This window comes from Camellia sinensis, chromosome 5 (genome assembly GCF_055761805.1).
Source record: "Camellia sinensis isolate YWXY chromosome 5, ASM5576180v1, whole genome shotgun sequence".
Classification (NCBI taxonomy): Eukaryota; Viridiplantae; Streptophyta; class Magnoliopsida; order Ericales; family Theaceae; genus Camellia; species Camellia sinensis.
This window is the reverse complement of record NC_138965.1, coordinates 177,186,254-177,208,402: the sequence shown is the minus strand read 5'-3', so window position 1 is coordinate 177,208,402 and position 22,149 is coordinate 177,186,254. Positions and strand designations below refer to the sequence as shown.

Below are 22,149 nucleotides of genomic sequence, written 5' to 3'. Positions count from 1 at the left end.
AAATTTAACTATCAAACAATTTAATTTATATCGAACCTGTCTGTTAGGATCCACACTTGCCCCTGTGACACAAAGGCCATCATCTCAGCTCTCAGCTGCTGTAAATGTGTCGAGAACTCTGCTCGCAGCTCCTCCCTCAACTCATCCCTTAGCTCCGCACGAACTTGCTGGGTGATCTGAACAATAATCGATGGGTGGGGTGCTGACTGTGATGGCCCAGCACCATCTTTATACACTGCTGTCCGAGGCACATTTCTCCCGTATGTGCGACAATATCCATGATTGTCATGACCTATCAAGTCATGGAAAATGGCATTCCTAGCCTCCAAAGTCCGACAATCCTCAGGTAGCATAGAGAGTTAGCCATTAAACTCATCCTGTATTGAATAAGACATACAAGTATATGCCAAATTAAGATGGTTGACACACAAAAAATAAAAAATAAACTTGGAATACAATCAAAAGTGTTTGGAAACTACCAAGGTCTGGATAACCTCTGGGTCGTTTGCTCTACGTGTCATAAGCCAAACATTCATCTTATCAGTAGACTTTCCCTTATTGGTCATCTACATTTTTTTAGAAATATGAAAATTAGAATCCAAATAATTTGCAAATATACAATGTTTATTTATATACAAAAATAAAACAATATAAACCTCATGCCGTATCTGAGCGAAAGTAGTGCACCCTGTGGTATGAGCTATGCCGTGAACTCGTCGATTTTTAGCGTTCCTAGTTGCAATTTTCTATAACAAGTTCAACAAATGTAAGTATATAAATATGATTTGTATGTTTACATATCATACATATAACTTATTTGTATACCTCAGCATCGGAAGTACGCCAATACTCCACAAGTTCTTCCCACTGGCTTGGCACAATGTGCAAAGGAACATCATCCTTCAAATTAGGATCTTCGCTTCTAGGCTTGAAATACTTACACTTAATCTTATTATTGTGATCCTTCCATATGCTGTTACAGTTTTTCATGCAAATTGGCTTGTACTCCTCTGGACATATATTCAAATTGTCCTATAAAACACAATTTCAAAGTTTAAATAATAATAACACAACTTTGGAATTTAAATTTTTGGTCAAAAATATATATTTACCTTCACATCCTTCCAGATAGCATCAAGAATGTCATCAGGCACAGTGTTCCAATCAAGAAAAGTAAGAGGAACAATGTTACCATTTCGCACAATAATGCCAAGTTGAGTAGTTAACTTAGACATGTTAGGCCCTATTGGACAATAATTTTCATCAAATTGTATGTCCAACTTTGTACCAGTACCCTACTTCCTAATGCCCTTGGCACATCTTCTACCACGCCTACTCGAGGTTGATGAAGAACTAACATGACCTGTGAGATACAATAAGAATAAACAATATGCAATGATAATAAACAAATGCAAATTTAAATAATGTCAATACAAATCAATTTCTTATACTTGAGGGAGGCTGTGAAGAAGTCGAAGGGTCTGAAAAATACAATGAAAATAAACAAGTTATATGTAATGAGAACAAATAAATATATATTTAAATAATTTTCATACAAATCAAAGAAAATTTATATACCTGCGGATGGCACATAAGCAGATGACTCTAGCCGGGATGATAGCTGCTGCGGTGCCACTGATGGGGGTCGATGCGGTGGCACTAATGGCCTCTCTGATGGTGCTCGCTGTGATGCCTCCTCTAATGGTGGTGCCACTGATGGTGGACGCACCAATGGTAGGCGTGGAGGCTGAGTAGATGATAGCTGCTATGGTGCCACTAATGGTGGTCGATGAGGTGGCACTAATGGTGCTCGTTGTGATGCCTCCTCTAATGGTGGTGCCACTAATAGTGGTCGCTACGGTGGCTGGTCAGATAGTGGTGGCACTAATGGCCCTTTTGATGGTGGTCGATGTGATGCCTCCTCTGATGGTGGTGCCGTTGATGTCTTCTTATGTACCACATCGGACATCATGTGCCGAGGATGATCAAGCTTCCTCTTCCTTCCCATAATAATCTGTAAGCAATATAACATTAATTGACATTAGAAACATAGACAATGGTTTGTCATCAACTATAATATGACATTAATTGAACTAATACAATTACAAAGACAAAGTAAATTAAGAAACTGATGATTAACTACAACCTTGGCCTTAATTGAATTACTGATGTTGATTAAATATCAGCCTATTTGAATATCAACTATTTCCCCTTCTGCGGCTTCCCTCACCCAACCAACTTCTTCATCACGAAGCATTATATTTTCTTCCAATTGTTGGCTCATATATGGCTCGATTTGTGGATCAGTCGAACTCATATCAAATAAACCTCTTTGAGACATCTTCACCGCCACTTGCCAGTTTGGTTGTAATGGGTCTGCAACATACCAAACTTGCTCTGCTTGGGATGCCAAGATGAAAGGTTCATTGGTAATTCGATCATCTCGGTACAACAAATGATTGAAGTTGACTGACGTGAAATTGAAGACATCTTGTATCTTCCCGTGAATGTTGTCAATCCAATTACACGTAAACAACACATGCTTCTTTTTATTGGAATATCGAATCTCAACAATATCTGTCAATTGTCCATAATAGTACACAGACCCTACATGAGGATTCTTGTCTTTCCGACTAGCATAACTTATCGTATCTGCCTTCAAAGCTACACCACAATTTTGTGTGGCCCAGCGGTCATCCATGGCCTTTACTCGATACCGAAATCCATTCATTATATACTCGTTGAACCTCCTTACCAGGTTATGAGGACCATTTGCCAATACAGTAATCTCTTCAGAAAATGTGACATCACTAGTCCTTCGCAAAGTTTGAACCTATTTTAAAAAATAAAAATTGTAAAATTTAAAATGTAGTTTGACTTAGGTAAATAGAATCTGTAGATTTAAATACATACATGTTCCTTGAGCCAAATGTGAAAAGTTTCAAAATGTTCACGCCGAAGCTGATGACCGTCAACACGAGGCATTTTGACCTTAAGTTCTTCAAGGTGTTTGCTGTGTAGATTGAAATTTTATCAAAAAACAAAATTTGGTTCAAAATTCAATGAAACATAATAAAATATTGAGTGAGTGACATAACTTACTTTTTGAATGGCTGAACCGCGGATGTATTGAATAAGACATACCGATGAGTTTGTGCCCAATAAGTGTTATCAAGATAAAAGCTTGCGATTTCACCAACAGCACGACCCATATTATCATCACCACTGTAGTTTCTCACGGGTCGATTAGATTTAGTTTCCACATCATTGAGATATTGTGCACAAAAATTCATGCATTCTTCTATAAGATATCCTTTAGCAATTGAACCTTCTGGATGAGCTCTATTACGCACATATTGCTTCAAAGTAAGAAGATACCTCTCAATTGGATACATCCATCGAAATTGAATCGCTCCACCCAATAATGCTTCGTCAACTAGATGTATAGGCAAGTGCTCCATTATATCAAAAAAAGTAGGAAGAAATATTTTCTCTAGATGACAAAGTATTATGGCGATACAATCTTGAATATATTGCAAATCCGTCGCACGATTCACTTTGGAACACAATTGTCTAAAGAAATTGCTCAATTCAATCAAAGGTTCAATTACATTCTTCGGTAACGATCTTCGAATGGCCAATGGAATTAGTTGTTGCATCAGAATATGACTATCGTGACTCTTAAGACCCCAATACTTCTATCATGTAAGTGCACGCGACGCGATATATTGGATGAATACCCGTCGGGAACTCTAACTTCCTTCAATACTTTCAAGAACAAATCTTTCTCATGCTTGGTCATCGTGAATTGTTCCGGTGGTAAATAAGCTTTATTCGACCCTCTTAACTGCAAATGTAGGGGTTTTCTAATATTCATTTCTTGTAAATCACGCCGAGCATTAACACCATCCTTCGATTTTCCTGCAACCCCTAATATTGTCCACAACACATTGTCACAAATATTCTTCTCTATATGCATCACATCGAGGTTGTGTCTAATTAGATTGTGCTCCCAATATGGCAGTTCATAGAAGATGCTCTTTTTCTTCCAGCTATGGGTGCGATGTCCAGCTTTCTCCTTCTCTACTTGTCTCCTATGCCTCTCCTTAAGGTCATCCCTCTTGTATTGGGTTAAATTACCCGCAGATTCTAATTGTAGCAACATCTCAGTTCCAGACAACAATTTTGGTTTGAGTCTGACTTCCCGACTACCATCAAATGATACTTTATCCTTCCGAAATTTATGGCCAGTAGGTAAAAATCTGCGATGACCCAAGTATGATTGTTTCCCTCTATGCTTCAACCAACACGATGTAGTTTCCTTATTGCAATAAGGACATGCATATTCGCCTTTAGTGCTCCATCTTGACAAGTTTGCATATGCAGGAAAATCACTAATTGTCCACAGTAAAGCTGCATGCATTTGAAACATTTGATTTGTTGATGCATCAAATGTGGAGACACCATCATTCTATAGTTCTTTCAACTCCTCAATCAACGGTTGCATATACACATCAATCTTTTCACTAGGTCCTTTCGGGCCGTCAATAAGCACAGATAAAATTAGAAATGGTTATTTCATGCACATCCATGGCGGCAAGTTGTATGGAATGAGTACAACAGGCCAAGTGCTATGAACTATGTTCATCGTCCTGAATGGGTTAAAACCATCAGATGCTAAGCCAAGCCTTACACTTCGGCAATCATTACTAAAGTCAATATTTCGACGAGCAAAATCTTTCCATGCAAGGGAGTCTGCAGGATGCCTAAAGACACCGTCATTAGTTCGTTCCTCTGCATGCTATCTCATTAACTTAGCCGTCTTGGATGACATAAACAACCTCTGCAACCTTAGCTTTAAAGGAAAATACCTCATTTGTTTTGCAGCTATTTGTTTGCGACCGTTGTGAGGACCATTTAAACCACCATCACCATTTGATTTCCATCTTGAATTGTTGCATATGACACATTTATCAAGATTGGCGTCCTCATTTCGAAACAACATGCAACTGTTGGGACATGCATCCCACGTCTCATACGTGAAGCCCAAATCTGTTGTGACCTTTTGAGCTTTATAATATGAGTCCGGGGGTTTCACACCCAACGGGAACGCCTCGCTCAAAAACTCAAGCAACATGTCAACAGACTTGTCTGCCCACTGATTAAGTACCTTCAAATGTAGAAGTCGAACAATGAATGACGAAGATGTGAACTTCTGACAACCTGGATACAATTCACTTTGTGCATCTTGAAGAAGTTTGAAATACTTTGCAGTCTCTGTATTTGGACCGAGCTGGGGTTCAGATGCATGGGGATCAAGCCCCTGTGGTTCATTACCCTCAACACTTGTACCAGCATGTGGATTTCTCATAGCCCATTGTATCATTCCAATCATATCATCCCCAATGTCTAAATTAGCTAATGTTTCATTCTCTCGATTACCATGCAGAGATACGTAAGATTCCCCATAATTAATCCAATGTTTGTATTTTTTAAAAAAACCATTCAAAATCAGATGCTCCCGTACACCCTCTCATACAAGAGGGTATCGATTCTCACACTTCCTACACGGACAACTGATCATCGAACCTTCAACCCTATTGGTGTAGGCAAACACAAGGAATTCATCAATCCCATTAATGTATTCGCTCGACATCCTATTTGGCAAATCAATCCAACTCTTATCCATCATCTGTACTTCCCTCCAATGCACACTTCACTTCTTTTGTAATCTTCTCAATAATATATATAAATATATTTAAATGTCAGTCACTTGGATATGCATCTCACATGCAAAACAAATATGCCCTAAAAAAAAATATAATTACAACAAATGTAAGTCATAATGAGATGTAAGGGTAAAAATATAATTACAAGACATAATATCACATATTAATTGAACTTTTGCTGTAAATTACAAGACATAATATAATTACAAGGCACACAAGTGTCTTTAGGACGAATAACAGACTACACATTTTTTATGTTAATTCTCATCAAATACCACAACGTAACAGAGATTTAATCTAAATCAAGACCGAGCCAAGTTTTATCAAATAAATATGATAACAAGGCAAGAGAGATAAGTCTTAGATCAGTCACTAAATTTATTGTGCTTATATCATTCACCGGCAGTGGCATATGAAAAAGAAAGACCAAAAAAAGATACATTCAAAATGACTTGTCAAGGTTGGAGATAACAGTCAATCATTCAGAACATCCACCTGTTCAAAGAAAGTAAACAAAGTTGATAACAATAATGTTCCAAAAATGTGGTTACTCAACCACTACTTGCATTAGAAGCAAAATAGACATTTCCTGATTGTAAGCTAGTTTCGAAGTACACTAAAAACCTCATAAGCTGAAAATTTGGGGCTCATCTTTGGCCTAAACGAGCCTCTAATATGGCAGTGGTGAAGGCAGTGGGGAAGGAGGTGAGGGATGGGGTAGTGGCATATATGGCAGCATTGCACATGCATGGTTCACTAGTGCAAACTGTGAAGCACACAGTGGAGAAGCATAAGGTGGAAACAAATATGACTGGCACTTCGTCTTCAGAGAGAGAGAGAGAGAGAGAGAGAGAGAGAGAGTAGTGCAGAGAAGAAGGAACCAAATGAAATGGCTCAATTGTGCACGCCTCCCCTATTCCCTGGCATAATTTTTATTCAAATATATATATGATGTGATACCATTTACAATAGAGGAAGCAAACTAAAGGCCAAAAGCATACCACTTAATTAAAAATAAACTACTAGTTATTAATTCAATTTGGAAATATTAAAAAGAAGATCTGGTTTTAGACATAATTGTGCTAAACTTTGACCTTTAAAACTATATATATATATATATATATATATAGTGATCTGTATAATCTCGACTAATTTTTCGCACAGGCCTCAAACCATAAACAGTACCTTTCCATGTAGAAGACAATTGGAGCTTTCAGTGGGTCTCGAATTTTGCTTGGGCATCGCAAATTACTTTCTTGCTCAAAAATCTCAACATATTGGAGGGTATGTTTGAGTTTTTGACATTTTCTGACAGATTGTTAAAACAGAGGCAAGATTTTCTGTTAAACAAAAAGTTTGATCCATCCTAACCATCCAATCTTCAAGTACTTCTGAAGGCCAAAAGCATATGGTGTATGGTCCTACATAATTTTTTGCTTGGTCATAGAGTAACATTTGATTGACTAATAACTTACTGAAGCAAATTTCTCCATGGTCATCGTTCCCATTGATTTTCAACGTACTAGAAGCAGGGACTGCTAATTTCTTTCTCATAAGCAGACCATTATATTAGTATTCATCTCTAGTTTGGCTGTCTTTACATTAGAAATGAAACACAAATTTTTTTTTACGAACACGTCAATCACAATTTAAGAACAAAATTGTTCTTAAATCATACAATGATACCTACACTCTCTTTTTCATGTTTAAGAAATTCACAGGAGATGGAATGAGAAGGAATGCACTGACCTTTATGAATGGCCGTTCACAGTCGCTCACAGTCGCTCGTCGTTCACAGTCGCTGCTGCTCGTCACTCCAGCGAAGGCCGTCGTTCACCCTCGTCGGTCACCACTATTTTGATTTGAGGATTTTGGGGATTTTTGTTCTAATAGTTGGATCAATGGATTGGGATTTTGGAGATTTTAGGGATTTCGGTTTGAGGAATTTAGGAATGATTAGAGAGAACCAATTTCGGTTTGAGGGATTTCGATTTTAGGGATTTTGGAGATTTTAGGAATTTAGGGTTTTTAGGACTTTGACCGCGAAATGGGATACAAAAAGCGGGATACCAAATATTCATTTATTTGCGACGACATATTTCAACCGTCGCAAATGAACATGATTCCCAAATGAAATGACGTCGTTTTACCCATAGTTTTTTGCGATGGGCTTCTGCCGTCACAGATGGTCCACCATTTGCGACAGCAACATCTTACCGTCGCTAATAATATGTTTTTGCGACGGTATACCGTGCGTCGCCAATGTTTCTGCAAATTTCTTTTTACAATCTTTAGCGACGGAATACGCCCCGTCGCAAAAGTCCATGTTTTCTCGACAGTAGATACACGCCGTTGCAAAATCCTTTTTTGGCGACGGCAACTATACCCCGTCGCAAAAATCCCTTTTTTGTGACGGCAGTCACCCCGTCGCAAAAACCTCCGTGTTATTTGCCAGGTTTTCTTGTAGTGTATTGTCATGTAAGACAACGATTATGATCTGTGGTTGTTCTTCTACTGTTAATTGTATACCCTATAAAGTGTGAAACTTCTCATCCCCACATTATAATCCCTCTTTAACACTTTTTTGTCATCCATTCCTTCAATGATCCTATAAACCATTCATAAATCCAAAACTAAAGACAACAAGAATCATCAATGGAGGAGACTAGTGCAAAGCACTTTGTTCTGGTTCATGGAATTTTCCACGAAGCATGGTGCTGGTACAAGCTAGCCACTCTGCTCCGGGCGGTGGGCCACCGTGTCACCGCTCTCGACCTGGGTGGTTGTGGGGTGGACCCATGAAGGCTCAATGAGATGGCTTCGATCTCCGACTACTTGCAGCCCTTGATGGAGTTTATAGCCTCTTTGCCTGATCGTGATGATGAGAAGGTGGTTTTGGTAGGGCACAGCTATGGTGGGCTTGGCATTTCTCTGGCTATGGAGAGGTTCCCTGAGAAGATCTCAGCTGGTGTTTTCATCACAACCTACATGCCCAACTGTCAACATCCTCTTGCTACTCTCATACAAGAAGTAAGTAATACAAATTCTTCATTATAACCCTTACAACAACTCTTATGTGATTGATCTTTTCAGATTGTTTTCCTTAAAATTTTATGTTTCAAGTGTCAACTTGATAGCCAAAATTTAAAAAGAAAAATTATGTGCATAATTAATTACATGAAAAAATAATTTCTAGTGTTAAAAAATTTTATGTTGAAACAAACGGAGGTTAAAAAGAAATACATTTACTCCAGTTAGGTATTGTGTTGTTAGGTCTCAGTTTGTTGGGCCTATTTGGAGATCAATTTTGTTAATTTCGAATCATTCATCTTATAACATTTATTGAATATACTATCTATATAAAGAAATTAAGATAATTCTAAGAATTAGATAGTATCTAATCATCTTAATTTTTTAACTAGATATTTTGCTCAAGTAGTTCTCTTAAGCTAGTAATTGATATTATCAAGGTGGAGCCACCAAACTCAACAACAACACGCCGAGCTAGAGAGAACCCATTTCGAACTCAAAAATTAAAAAAAATAAAAATAAAAATTTATTAGATAGGTCTGCCTCATATTTTACATGATATGTTCTTACAATTTTATTAGTTATAGATCCATTATTTCTTATTTTTTTCCCTATATATTATATAAAACAACCAATATAATTGGAAGGGCACACAGTCTAATTGGAATTCTTGAAAGACAGGATAATTTTTTCAAAAATAAATGTTAGTTAATTGGTTTTTACACTAAATTGCTATTCTAACTCGAAAGTTAAATCCACTTTTAAAAAAAATAAATTTAAAAAATAGGTTTACATATCATTTTCTATACAATTTTCATTTCAAAATAGTAATTATTTATTGCTTTTGTTTATGGATTATATAGTTCTTTAAGAGGAGCTCATCACACTCTACTATGGATTGCCGATTTTCATTAAAATCCAAAAATTAATGCAGACGTAACTGAATTAGATTATTTTGCACAAATTCAGCTCTCCTATAGTGGACCCTACACCTAAAGTGAATCTACACAATATATTATTTTTTTGATATTTTTCTGTGTTTAAATTTTTAATTTATAACATTATTAAAAAAGTTTCACACAAAACTGCACCCAAAAAGAGTTTAAGTGATATTTTTGTAACTAAACCATTTTAATGGGCATTTTGTATTTTTGTAAGAAGGTGATAAAAAAAAAAAACCATATCATATTATTTTAGATGAAATTTCTTTAAAAGTTAAAATAAAATGCCTTTCACATAGTTTTCATATGAAACAAAATGAAAAGGTTATATAAAAAACCAGTTTCTCAAATATATATATTTTTATACTAAACACGCAAAATATACAACTCAAATTAATAAATACATGTGAGAATCATTTTCTTTTTGTTTAAAAAAAAATTACGCTCAATTTAATCCGCATCTAATGTAGATTAAATCCAAATGTGTAAATTACAAATACACTCCCTGAGATTTGATTAAAATATGAATCACCCCTTGTGGTTTTAGAAATTACATTTCACCCTCTGAGATTTCTAATTTCACAACAAATCGTCCATTTTATTAATAAATAATTAAATCAATTAACAGTTTTTAATGATGTTAGAAATATGTTTTAATTAGTAATTTAGGTAATTTTATTATTGTATAGGAGAGCAATTATGAATTTCATTTTTTTAGTTAATTCTGTTAAATAAAAAATACTAACAAGGAGGTATTTATAATTTTCTAAATTACAGGGGGCAATCTGTATTTTAAGCAAATCTCAAGGAGTGTATTTGTAATTTACCCGAATCTAAATTATATGCCTATTTCTATGCACTGTTCTTTATCCCTTTTAATTTTATTAGTTCATATAGTTACTTTTACTGATATAAACAACCACATGAATCAATGAAATGTATATAAACTAAAAAAAAAAAAAAGGGAATAGAAGGGAGTAAGTGGTCTTATTCGATTATATGGAAAAATGGAAAAGGTAAATTGAATTAAAGACCTAACCTTTGGTTAAAACAAATGCATTTATACTATTTTCCTAATTAGGTTAAATTTTTTAATTGAATAACAGTAAATATAAATAAATTTCTTAAAATTATTATTATTATTTTTTCAATTTGATAAGAAGACAATGGTCATCTCAAATGCAAAATTTTCTTATAATAATGAGACTTGAGCCCAATTGGGTTGAGATTCATGGAGGATCTGGAATTAACGAAGACGTTAGTGAGGCCCAACGGGATGTTCTTCGATGACGTGGCCAAGGAATCATTTCTTACAGAAGCGAGATATGGGTCGGTGAGTCGGGTTTACATAGTGTGCAAAGAAGACCAACTTATGAAACCTGAATTCCAGAGATGGATTATTCAGAATAGCCCACCTGATGAAGTCAAGTCCATTGCAAATGCTGACCACATGATCATCCTATCAAAACCCAAGGAGCTTTGCCTCTGTTTGCAGGAGATTTCTCAGAAATATCATTGATTTTACTTGAGTGTTTTAATAGATTAAGCTCTATTTGGTAATCTCTAAATAAACAGTTTTTTTAATTAAAATAGTCAAAAGTTAAAAAGTCTATTGGTTTGTTTAGTTCTAATTTAAAAACAACTTTTTCATTAAAAAATAATAAATTTGAGAATGTTAGCAGCTAAAAAATGACTTCATTATTAATATTTTTAAAAACTTCACTGTGTCCCTTTACTTATACTGTATTAATGATTGTAATATGGTAATTTTCTTTTTATCAAAAAGCAAAACTTTGGAAAAATTCATAAAGAACTTTTTTTCTTAACCAAAAAATAATTTTTGTAACAATTACCTAACAGCTTTTTAAAACTATGAAAAAATTGAAAATCAAAAAATTACTTTTAAAAAGAAATTTGTTGAAGTTCACCAAAATTGAGGAAAGAAGTAACAATAGCTGGTTTATATGATGATTAGGCTGTGTGCATCACTGAGATTGTAAAATTATTTTCAAATTTTTTTTTATCAGTAAAAAAAAGATTATATTGATGAAAAGTGAAATACAAAGTATATTACAGCAAATATCATTAAAGTAAGATGCGTGCAAAAACGTCGCAGTGAGTAAGATCATCTCATTTGTTCTTACTAGTTTACCAATTTGTTAAAGATGCATTTAAGCCTCCGTTTGGGGAGTGGATTGGCTTTTTGACTTTTTTGACTATTTTAGCCTGAGTTAAAAAGCTTGGTTTGTGAAGGACTTTTTAGCTTTTTTAGTTTTTTTTTTTTTTTTTAGAGAAGAGTGTAATGATTATGGGTTAGATGTGATGTTTTATTTGTTGTGGCTAAAATAACCTATTTTGTCTTTTATGACTATTTTAGCCACAAACCAACTTGCCAAACACCATAAATTATTTTTAATTAACTAGTTCAAAAAATGTGAAAGGAATTGAAAGTCTCAACCACCTCACCACTCCATGCACCGTAACCATCATCATCACTAACATCGACACTAATGCAATCATTAATATATTAATCTCAAATTTGTAAATCAAAAAAATATTTCTTATGAAAAATATTCTTTTTTGTTGAAATGAACAGAAAGGAATAAATCCAACTTAATAAAACAGATAAAGTAGAAATAAAAGTTGAATGGAAGGCACTTTAAATGTAGTTTACAATGATATACATAAGCACCTTACCATACTAATTGCAACAAAGTTTTTCCGGCATTTACGCAAGCACAAAAGGAAACCATACTGCCACATAAACCCAACATCACCAGGACCATTGCCACACACACCAATTGAGGTACCGACACAGAAAAAAACATAATGTCAACCCTGGGTTGGGATAACAAGAAGAGGTTGGTTCCTTCTTCTGTAAGGTGCAATGCTAAACTTCTCCTCCATGTCCAAGTTCTCTAGTTCAATCCCACCTTCACTCTTCCAATCAAATAAGTTTATGAGCAAACCCAACACCACTAGAACCATTCTTATTGCCGCACACGAATTGAAGAACCAAAAAAGAAGGGGAAAAAAATGCACATTGTCAACCCTGGACTGGAACAGCAAAAAGAGGTTGAGCCTTCTGTAAGATCATGCCAAACTTCTCCTCCATATCCAAGTCGTCCGGTTTAATCCCACCATCAAGCTTCCAACCAAGCGAATTTAAGAGTGAACCCAACATCACTGAAATCATCCTTGTCGCTAATGGTAGCCCGGGACATATTCTTTGATCTGCACCATATGGAATTAACTCAAAATTGCAGCCTCGGACATCAATGTCCGAGTCCAAGAACCTCTCCGGCATGAATGAGGTGGGGTTCGGCCAAATGCTTTGGTCATGGCCAATAGCCCAGACGTTTACTAGCACTTGTGACCCTTTTGGGATTGTGTAGCCATAGACTTGCTCGTCTGAGTCAACTTTACGAGGAATTAAGAAGGAAACTACTGAATGCATCCTGAAGGTTTCCTTAACAATTGCCATCAAGTAAGGCAGGCGTGCAATATCCGATTCTGATATTGGTTTGCCTTTGCCAACTATTTGTTCAAGCTTTCTTTAGGGTCTTTGGATTGCGTAAAAGCTCTGTCATTGCCCACTAATGTATTTAAAGTTGTGTCTATCCCTGCTATAAATAAATCCTGTAACACAATTTTTGTACCAAGTCAGACTAAATAATTACTCAATTCAAATTCAATGCAATAAAAGTAAAGCAAATTATGATGGTAGTCCCTGTATTCTGGTTCTTGTGTCATTTTAGTATTTGTAATTTCAATTAACTCGATTTTGATTATGAATTTATCACTTTGTCTGAATTTAATCTAATTAATTCCAACTCTTAACATTTTTTTTATATAGAAAATATGCATATAAATGTTATATGTCATATTTTTAAGGACAAAATTATAAACGTATTCAATTTAGTGAATTAATCTCAACAAATTTAGTGATAATTTTCTTTAAAAAAACAAAAATAATTTTATTAATTGGATTAAATTGATATAAAATTTAAAATAAAGAGTCAAAATTGACCCAATTAAAAACATAAATATTAAAATAACATAAAGAGATAAAATATTGTAGGGGGTTTCGAGATTAGGAAGATGATTAAAGAGGCAAAACTATGTTAATAGTCCAACAATGGTGGAATGATTGGAGAGTGAGTAGCTAGGTGAGGGTGAAGCAGGAAACTCAAACATAAATGAATGTCAGTGCACAAATGGGCAAAATCTCCCCCAAGTTTCCAAAATTCTTCTTCTTGGACCTTGGGAAATGAGTCCTGTTTATAGTCTTTTTCTTGGTACCAAGAGGACGCCAAGTGGTCAAATAGAGAGAAGACAGGTGTCCCTAAGGATCACATAGAATATTCTGTTTTGAGCTACCAAGCTGAAGGTGCCACATGTTCCTGTGCATGTACCATGTACTATTTGTTTGCCTCCGTAGCTACCTTTTTGAGCCTCAGCAAGTGTAGTTGCGATGGGAGTGTTTGGCGCTGCAACTCCCTTTTGAACCTCAGCAAAGTGCAGTTGCGGCGGGAGTGTTTGTCGTTGCACTTGCCCTGTTAGCCCGAACCTCAGTAAATGCACTTGCAGTGGTAAACCTTGCTGCTGCACTTGCCTTCTCAGTTCTATTTAGTCAGTACATGCATTCTTAGCACTTCATTAACCTGCTATCAGCTATGTTCCTGTTCACCTTGGCGAAGCCTCCACCCTTAGCCACCTAACCACAAACTCCCCAGTTTCCCAGGGTGAAGGCCACAACTAAGCCTACTACCAGCCATGTTGTGCCTTAGTACCAAGCCCAAGGGGGCTTCCTTAGTCTTGCCTGTGCGACTAAGGCATGTCTATGACTTGGGTTGTCACAACCCAAACCTGCCCCTGTAGGTTTAGCATTGTAACCGACCAGTAATCTTTGGATTACTGAAGGCCTCTGAACAGATTAACAAAATTAAGGGGCTAGCAGAAGCAAATACATAAATATAGTTGTCCAATGAGCTATGCTGACTTATATAAACAAAGTATTTAAAACTTTATATACATATTCAGAAGTCAATCATACATTATACCCACACACATCAAAGTATCTCAAGTGCAGTCAACAATATAACTAGTCAAATACACAAGTAATTGAAACTCATGACAAGTGACACATCCGGAACCTCCACGTGAGGCGTAGTGGTTGGTTGACAATAGAACATAGTTCCAGACAAAAACCTTCAGGCTCGAACTCCAGAATGCTCACCTATATACATATATATATATATATATATATATATATATATAAACAATGAGCTAAAGCCCAGTGAATAACATTAAGGTAAAGGGGTTAGTGAACGAAATCCGAACATGTCATAAGTACAAAATAGGTCATAGCATAATCATTGTCGTATCAGAACATAATAATGGTACATCCCATAGAACACATCACATAACGTCTTCCGACTAGAGTAATCGGTTTCGGATACCAATTAAACACATATCACCACAATGAAGTGGCTAACGAGATCTTGTAAACACATGAATGTCATGGACCTGCATTTTCATGCCGTCCTCCATGACTTGGAACTATCTATGGATGCCATAATAAATTTCAAATGCGGAATATTCATTCACAAAAACAGATATCATTTTAGAAAACATAGCTTATCACATTTCATTTGGAACATAATTCATATAAACGTATCTTTACGATAACGTTACTCACAGTGGTTCCAGTAAGCGGTCAATCAATCCTTGAGTCTTGACCTACAGTCACAAAATACATAACACAAGCATGTCTTATCATTACACATTCAAGTGGCCATTAAGGCTTAGCTTTCATTACATTGGTTCTTATTCTTTCTTTTACATTGCCTAACACACACACACTTGCATTCTCTTAACTTAGTACATTCTTTTCTTAGCGTGTTTCTAATCCATAACCTCATTACTATGTCTTAATTAAGGCTTAGGAATGCCTAAAACGCAACGAGGATGCCAAGACATGCCTTGGAACACTTGGTAAACTTTATGAAAATTAGGTCCTCGCTCGAGCGTAGCTTTCTTCGCTCGAGCGGACTTGCAAAATGTGACTGGTCGCTCGAGCGCACATTACTTTGCTCGAGCCATCTGTAAAAGATATGAAACTTCTGGGAGCTTGCAATTCATGCTCGAGCAGACTTTTGGTCGCTCGAGCGGAGTGCACGTACTCAGAGTGGTCGCTCGAGCGAGAACTCCCTCGCTCGAGCGTAGATGCAATTTTTGGAATTTCCAGATTGCACCTTCAATCTCAAAACTCGAATTCAGCCATCCAAAACACCTCTCTTGGGCCCCGAAACTTGAGATAACATAGTAAACTTGTAAAGCATGATGAGCTAAGGATTATTTCATGAAATCATGGCCCAAGAGTTTGTCAAAAACTCACAATTTCAACTTAAAACATGATGAATGCTCATGAACATAACATGCAAGGATTTTCTTGATCTTGAGCTTCTCAAAACATGATCAAATGCCACAAAACAACTTGAAACTTGATGATTCTTCTTAACGAAGATGAATTTCAAACATGCAAGAGAGAATTCTTGGAAATCATACTCAATTTGAAAGAAAATGTACATGCATGCATGAATTGCAACTCAAATCTTCCTTCTAAGCTCAATATACACATTTAAACACATAATCTTCATGTTAATAACTTAGATTCTTAAATGAGGGGTTGAATTCATACCTATAGTCTTGAATTAACTAGATTCTTGCACAAAATTGATGAACTCAAGCAAAGCCTTCAACTTCCACCTTTAATTTCTTCTTCCCTCACTCTAGAATGGAGTCTCTCTCTCTCTCTCTCTCTCTCTCTCTCTCTCTCTCTCCAATATACAAATCTCAGATTTTTCCACTAAGGGAATGAAAAGATAAGCTCAAAATGAGCTAAAGGGATCCTATTTAAACCTATGATGCCATAATACATTAATTAAAACATTTGGCCAACCAAACGCAACTTAATTAATTAGACTGAATCACTTTTTAATAAAATTCACCATATGGTTCTAAAAATTCCTAATAACATATCGGTGTAGTCAATTTCGGTTTTGAATGCTGATAAGGCTTTCAATTTCCATATTAAAGCGAAATTCCAGACAGATATTTTTATAAGTAACAGATAGAAGGCCAATTATCATGCAAATTACATATTAATCCCATAATTCATTTGATCCACTCAAATAACATCCTTAATTACCGATTAGTAGCTAACTACGGGTCGGGGTTATTATAGTCTCCCCACCTTAAAAAGTTTGGTCCTTCAAACTTGAGTTAACATATGCCAAAAGAAATGATGCCCATCAAAAATGTAACCTTAACTCTTTATAAAATAGAAGCATAACTGTATTCATAAATACGCTCATGACCCAATCTCAACCTTAGCTAATACAGAAACAGACTCATAAATCAGATACCGAGATTAGGGTTCGTATCAAAATGTAGTCTTATACACATTCAGATTTTAGTCAGGAACAGATTCAGATGCATGTTCGTATTCATATTCTTGTCCAGATCATACATAGATGTCACGAGTCTTGCTTAAACATACGTGGTGCATTTATTAGCACTAACTGAGCAGATACAGAATAGATGCAAACATAGCAGATACATAACAGATACAGACACGTGATGGTTATGAATAACCAATTCCATAAAGGAACCTCCGAATCCGGGAACAGTGAACAGATAAGCTGAGTCCCCATGACGGGGCCTTCGGTACGGGTAACAGAGTGCAGATAGATATAGGTTCCATAAAGGAACCTCCGATACCGAGTAACGGCCAACAGATATCATATAGTACCAGGAGTTACACGAATACATATAAGAGATTGGACAATCATTCAGTATACAGCATATAGCATTTCAGAAAATAAAATTTATTTCGTCACACAGAAGGTAAGTACCATTGAACACAACTTCACTAAGTTATTATGCACATTATTTATATCAAGCACTTATCGGACGTCATAAATTCACACTGTTCCCATTTTTGTAAGTAATTTCCCTCGTTACGTTACAGAGATTTGATTTATTCATTTCCGAGTCATTTATCCGGTCTTTGTTCAATTTGGTTTTCAATTCGGTAATCTATTTCAGTTAGTCCAGGTCATTCAAAGTATAGCAGAAATACAAGGCGATTTCGTACATTAACCCCATAGTAGTAAACGGAATTTCGAAGTAATCATTCCTATACTATTCATCAGCCTTAGTTTCCACAGATTTGATCGCACTACGTGTCGATACAGAAGCAGTCATATTGATTACATATACTTCCAGTTAGTCAGAGTTTATAATCAAACCAGTCTGTTGTCAACAAGTCCCATTAGTTTTGAAGTGCAGTAACACAAAAGCAATCATTCTCTTAATCAAACAAGTTCATGGTAGTAATAGTAATACCAGAGTAATTAACTACATGTCATGTATACAGTATTCCCAATGTGATAACCCTGTTCTGTATTATGCTAATTGATCCTCCTTATGCATATGATTATGTGTTTGATATGATTTTAAGTGCCATTTGTATAGATATATGCGGTTTTGAATTTCTATCTGTTCACCGTAGGAATATCTGTTTGACTATCTGCTTTGAAAATTAAATTGAAGGCCTTACCGGCTACAGAAACCGAAATTGACTACGCCATTGTGATTGGTATAATTTTTAGAGCCTATGGTGAAATTTAATTGAAAATTGATTCGGATCAAATTAACTGGATTAAATTAATGCTAAGTGCTCAAATATGTAAATATTAAATTAATGAGACTTAGTGGGTTTATATATGGGACCATTATATGTGCAATTCCCCATTTTATTTCATTCTTGGCTGATTTAACTCTCTAGAGAAGGAGAGACCCGAAATTAGAGAGAGAGAGGGGAGAGAATCAAGGTTTTGGTCTTGAAGCTTGATATTTTGAAGCCATACTCAAGAATTTGCTATTGATTGGAAAATTGAGCCTCTAGGTAGGTAATTGATCTTGAATTCATGAGTTTGAATTTGTAATTTTGTAAGTCCAAAGTTTATTTGTGATCAAGAGCATAATTTGAGTTGAATTTGTTGAATTGGGAGCTTATATGAGCATGCATGTGCATGATTGTTAGAGTTTTGCATATTCATGCATGAGCCATGTTGAACGAGAGGAATTGGGCACCAAATCTCACATGCATGCATGGTTTTGCTAAGTTCCATGATCATAAACCTTAATTATACTATTTGAACTCAAATTGGAAGCCAAAACCTACATGCATGTTTGATTTTTGAAGGAATGAAACTTATGTGAAGTTTGAAATATATGGGTTTTGTTCATATTAAAGAAATGAGAGTTGTTTGAGAATTAGATGATGATTTTGAACAATTTGATGTAATATCCTTACACTCTCATACAATTTAATGTGCTTATATGTTTTTGGGACGAAAATCATGAGTTAAAGCCTTTGAACATCGAAATTGAAGCCCAAGAACAATTCTGGGTTTTCCAGAATTTGGTGTCCGCTCGAGCGGGGAAACCGCCGCTCGAGTGTGAAATTCGTGCTCCCAGCATTTTCTGCAGACAGGTGTCCACTTGAGCGGGGAAGTTGACGCTCGAGCGGGGAGCCATGTAGAGAGGCCTTTCGCTCAAGCGCCAGAATGCACGCTCGAGCATAAATTCGACATAACCATAACTTTTGCAAGCCTCTTGGGTCTGCTCGAGCGGGGAAACCCACGCTCTAGCGGGGATCTTGTTTCTGAAAATTTTGTGTGCTTGTTCTGTGTTTCTTTTTTCGTTCTCTTTCACTTGCAAGCATTCTTAGGCATGCATTGAGCATTGTAAATGAGTTAGAAGGATAAGAATAAAGCCTAAAGAGGAATATGTGAATTAAAGAACGGATTGAATCGGTTGTGACCCATATGTGCTATGTGATGTGTAGGGTTAAGCTCTAGGCCAAATCAACCAGCCGATCACTGTGAGTAGTATCAATATTTTGAAGCTTGTCAATTGTCCAATTGCTTATTTCCTTATAAGTTTGCTAGTTCAAATTATGGACAAATGATTGACATAAATGATTGGGCCAAAAGCCGTTTTGACATGAATGAAAGTCTGAATTGGCCAAAGGCCAGTTTGTCATTTGAATGGGCCAAAGGCCAGTTTGTCACTTGAATGGGCCAATGGCCAGTTTGATACGAATAATAGTTTGACACGAATAATAGATTGACACGAATAACAGTTTGATATGAATGATAGTTTGACACGAATAATAGATTGACACGAATAACAGTTTGATAAGAATGATAGTTTGACATGAAAGTGTGAATGGGCCAAAGGCCAGTTTGAAACGAAAGTGTGAGTGGGCCAGAGGCCAGTTTGACATGAATGGTAGTATAAATTGGGCCCGAGGCCGTATGATGTGTTTGGAACCTCAGTCACTTGATATATATATCTATATATACTAGATAGAAATACGAATTGGGCCCAAGGCCGTCTGATGTATATTGTTCCAATATAACTCTTTAATTGATATTATTCACTGGGCTTTCGCTCACGCTCATTCATGTATTTGTAGGTGAGCCAAGAGAGGTCCAGACCCAGCCTCAGTGAAGCCTGTGTGGAACAACCAAAGTTTTGGAGAGTCAGCCCTTGCATCTCATGCACGAGACTCGTCTTCGCCTTTTTGTCATTCCGTTTTATCTTGTCATGTTGGCAAGGACTTTGTGTATATTTGTATATAGTTTTGATGGGTTGACTTAGACTCGAATGATCCTATTTGTATAGAACTTTATGTTACTATACTTTCTGCTGTGAGTTATTAACATAAGTATGTATGGTATGTTATGGTGTGCATATAAGCACGGCTCTATGGACAAAGTTTTAAATTTGCTTCCGTTTGGCCCTTTTACTCTGATGAGTTTTGTCTTAATTGGTTTGAGGCCGTAGGTAATCTCGTGATTACTGGCTGGTTATGGCCTTAACCCATAGGGGCGGGTTTGGGTTGTGACACCCATATTCTCCAAGCTTAAGTTACCAATTCCATAATCCCATTCACGTGTGTCCTAATCAGTTCTAAGCAGATGGTAAGGAGCCATTCGTAATCACATAGTCTACTGTTGATGGTTCACATTCTTCCTAAGGGTTCAAGATTGATTCTAGTTCTCATTCAGTTAGTTCCCTTAGCAACACGTCCCTGTTATGCAATCGTAAGTAATTCAAAATCCCTCCATAATGTAATCAAATCAGATAACGGCTCTCAATGAGGGTCTCCTCAGATCAAATCAATGAAAGTTCTACCCGATCATATCAAATAAAAGTTTAAGGTGTGAGTCATCAAACAGAAGTTCCATCAGTCAAACAAAGGTCTCGTCAAACCACAGTTCTATCAGGTTAGATCAGGTAAAAGTTCTATCCTTATCATTTCCAATGAGGTACATTCGTTCTATAGTTCATACTCCATTCGCTTAGGTGCATAGTCAGTAGTTCTACAGTTGTTCTAAGTTCCTCGGTTCTCAAATCACATTAGAGTTCTGTATCACAATAGTTCATATCGAAGAGTTCAGGTCATATATAATGTTACATTCTCCAAGTAAGTTCACATGTGGGTGCACAGGCATGTAATTGTTCATATCAAGAAGTAAGCATCACAATCAATACAACAATTTCCCAGAGTCATAGTCCCAACGGTCAAGTTATCAACAAATAATCACATCAATCATTCTGAGCAACGGTATGTAGACACCCCATTTTTGACCGTCCTCAAGACTTGGACGTCACCGTTTGAACACTCGGTGATTATCCATGTTTGTGTTCGTTTGGAGTTCCCGGAGGTCTCGGCTCGCGCGCCCCGCCTCAGGATCCCCGAACTCGATCGTTTAGTGTCTGGTTTTGCACCAAACACTTGCATCTTGCCTTTGAGAGGCAGGTTGGGGCTTGTAGACCATCCCCACCCATCACCGGCAGTGGCTAGATGCCACCGGCTGGTTTTTGCTGCCACCGGCAATTTAGTTTGCCGGTCGGCACTATTTGTTGCCGGTCAGCACTTTTTTGTGCCGGTCGGCACTTTGTTTGGCCAAGATGGCATTTTTTGCCGGCCGATTGCTGTTCATCTGCTTTTGTAGATATTTTAGGACAGCTGTATTGATTTTGCTCCCCTCCATACACGTGTATGGAGGGATCTCCCTCTTGCAAAGCTTGTCTTGTAAGCTTTACAAGAGGCATATAGAGAGGAACTCTCTCTAAGGCAAGGGAGAGGCTTTAGACATTTTAGAGAGAGGAAAATACAGAGGAGAGCTCTGGTTTTCTAGGGTTAGGGTTAGATACACTCACCTATCTCTCTTTCCCTCTCATTTTGCACACTAGGTGTTTTGTGTCTCACTATTGCACACAAACACCTAGTGTTTCACCTTCCTCTAGGAGCTGAGGTTCTAAAGAGTGTGTTTTGAAGTTTTGGTCTTGGATTCAAGCTCAAG

The 22,149-nt window shown here is 36.6% G+C and overlaps 2 pseudogenes; one reads left to right on the top strand and one right to left on the bottom strand.

The window, feature by feature from the left end:
• The first annotated feature begins 8,384 nt into the window (after nt 1-8,384).
• On the top strand, nt 8,385-11,260 carry LOC145791885 (methylesterase 10 pseudogene; annotated as a pseudogene).
• A 1,486-nt stretch (nt 11,261-12,746) lies between these two features.
• Nucleotides 12,747-22,149, bottom strand: part of LOC114323866 (geraniol 8-hydroxylase-like) — a 116,147-nt pseudogene continuing 106,744 nt past the window's right edge.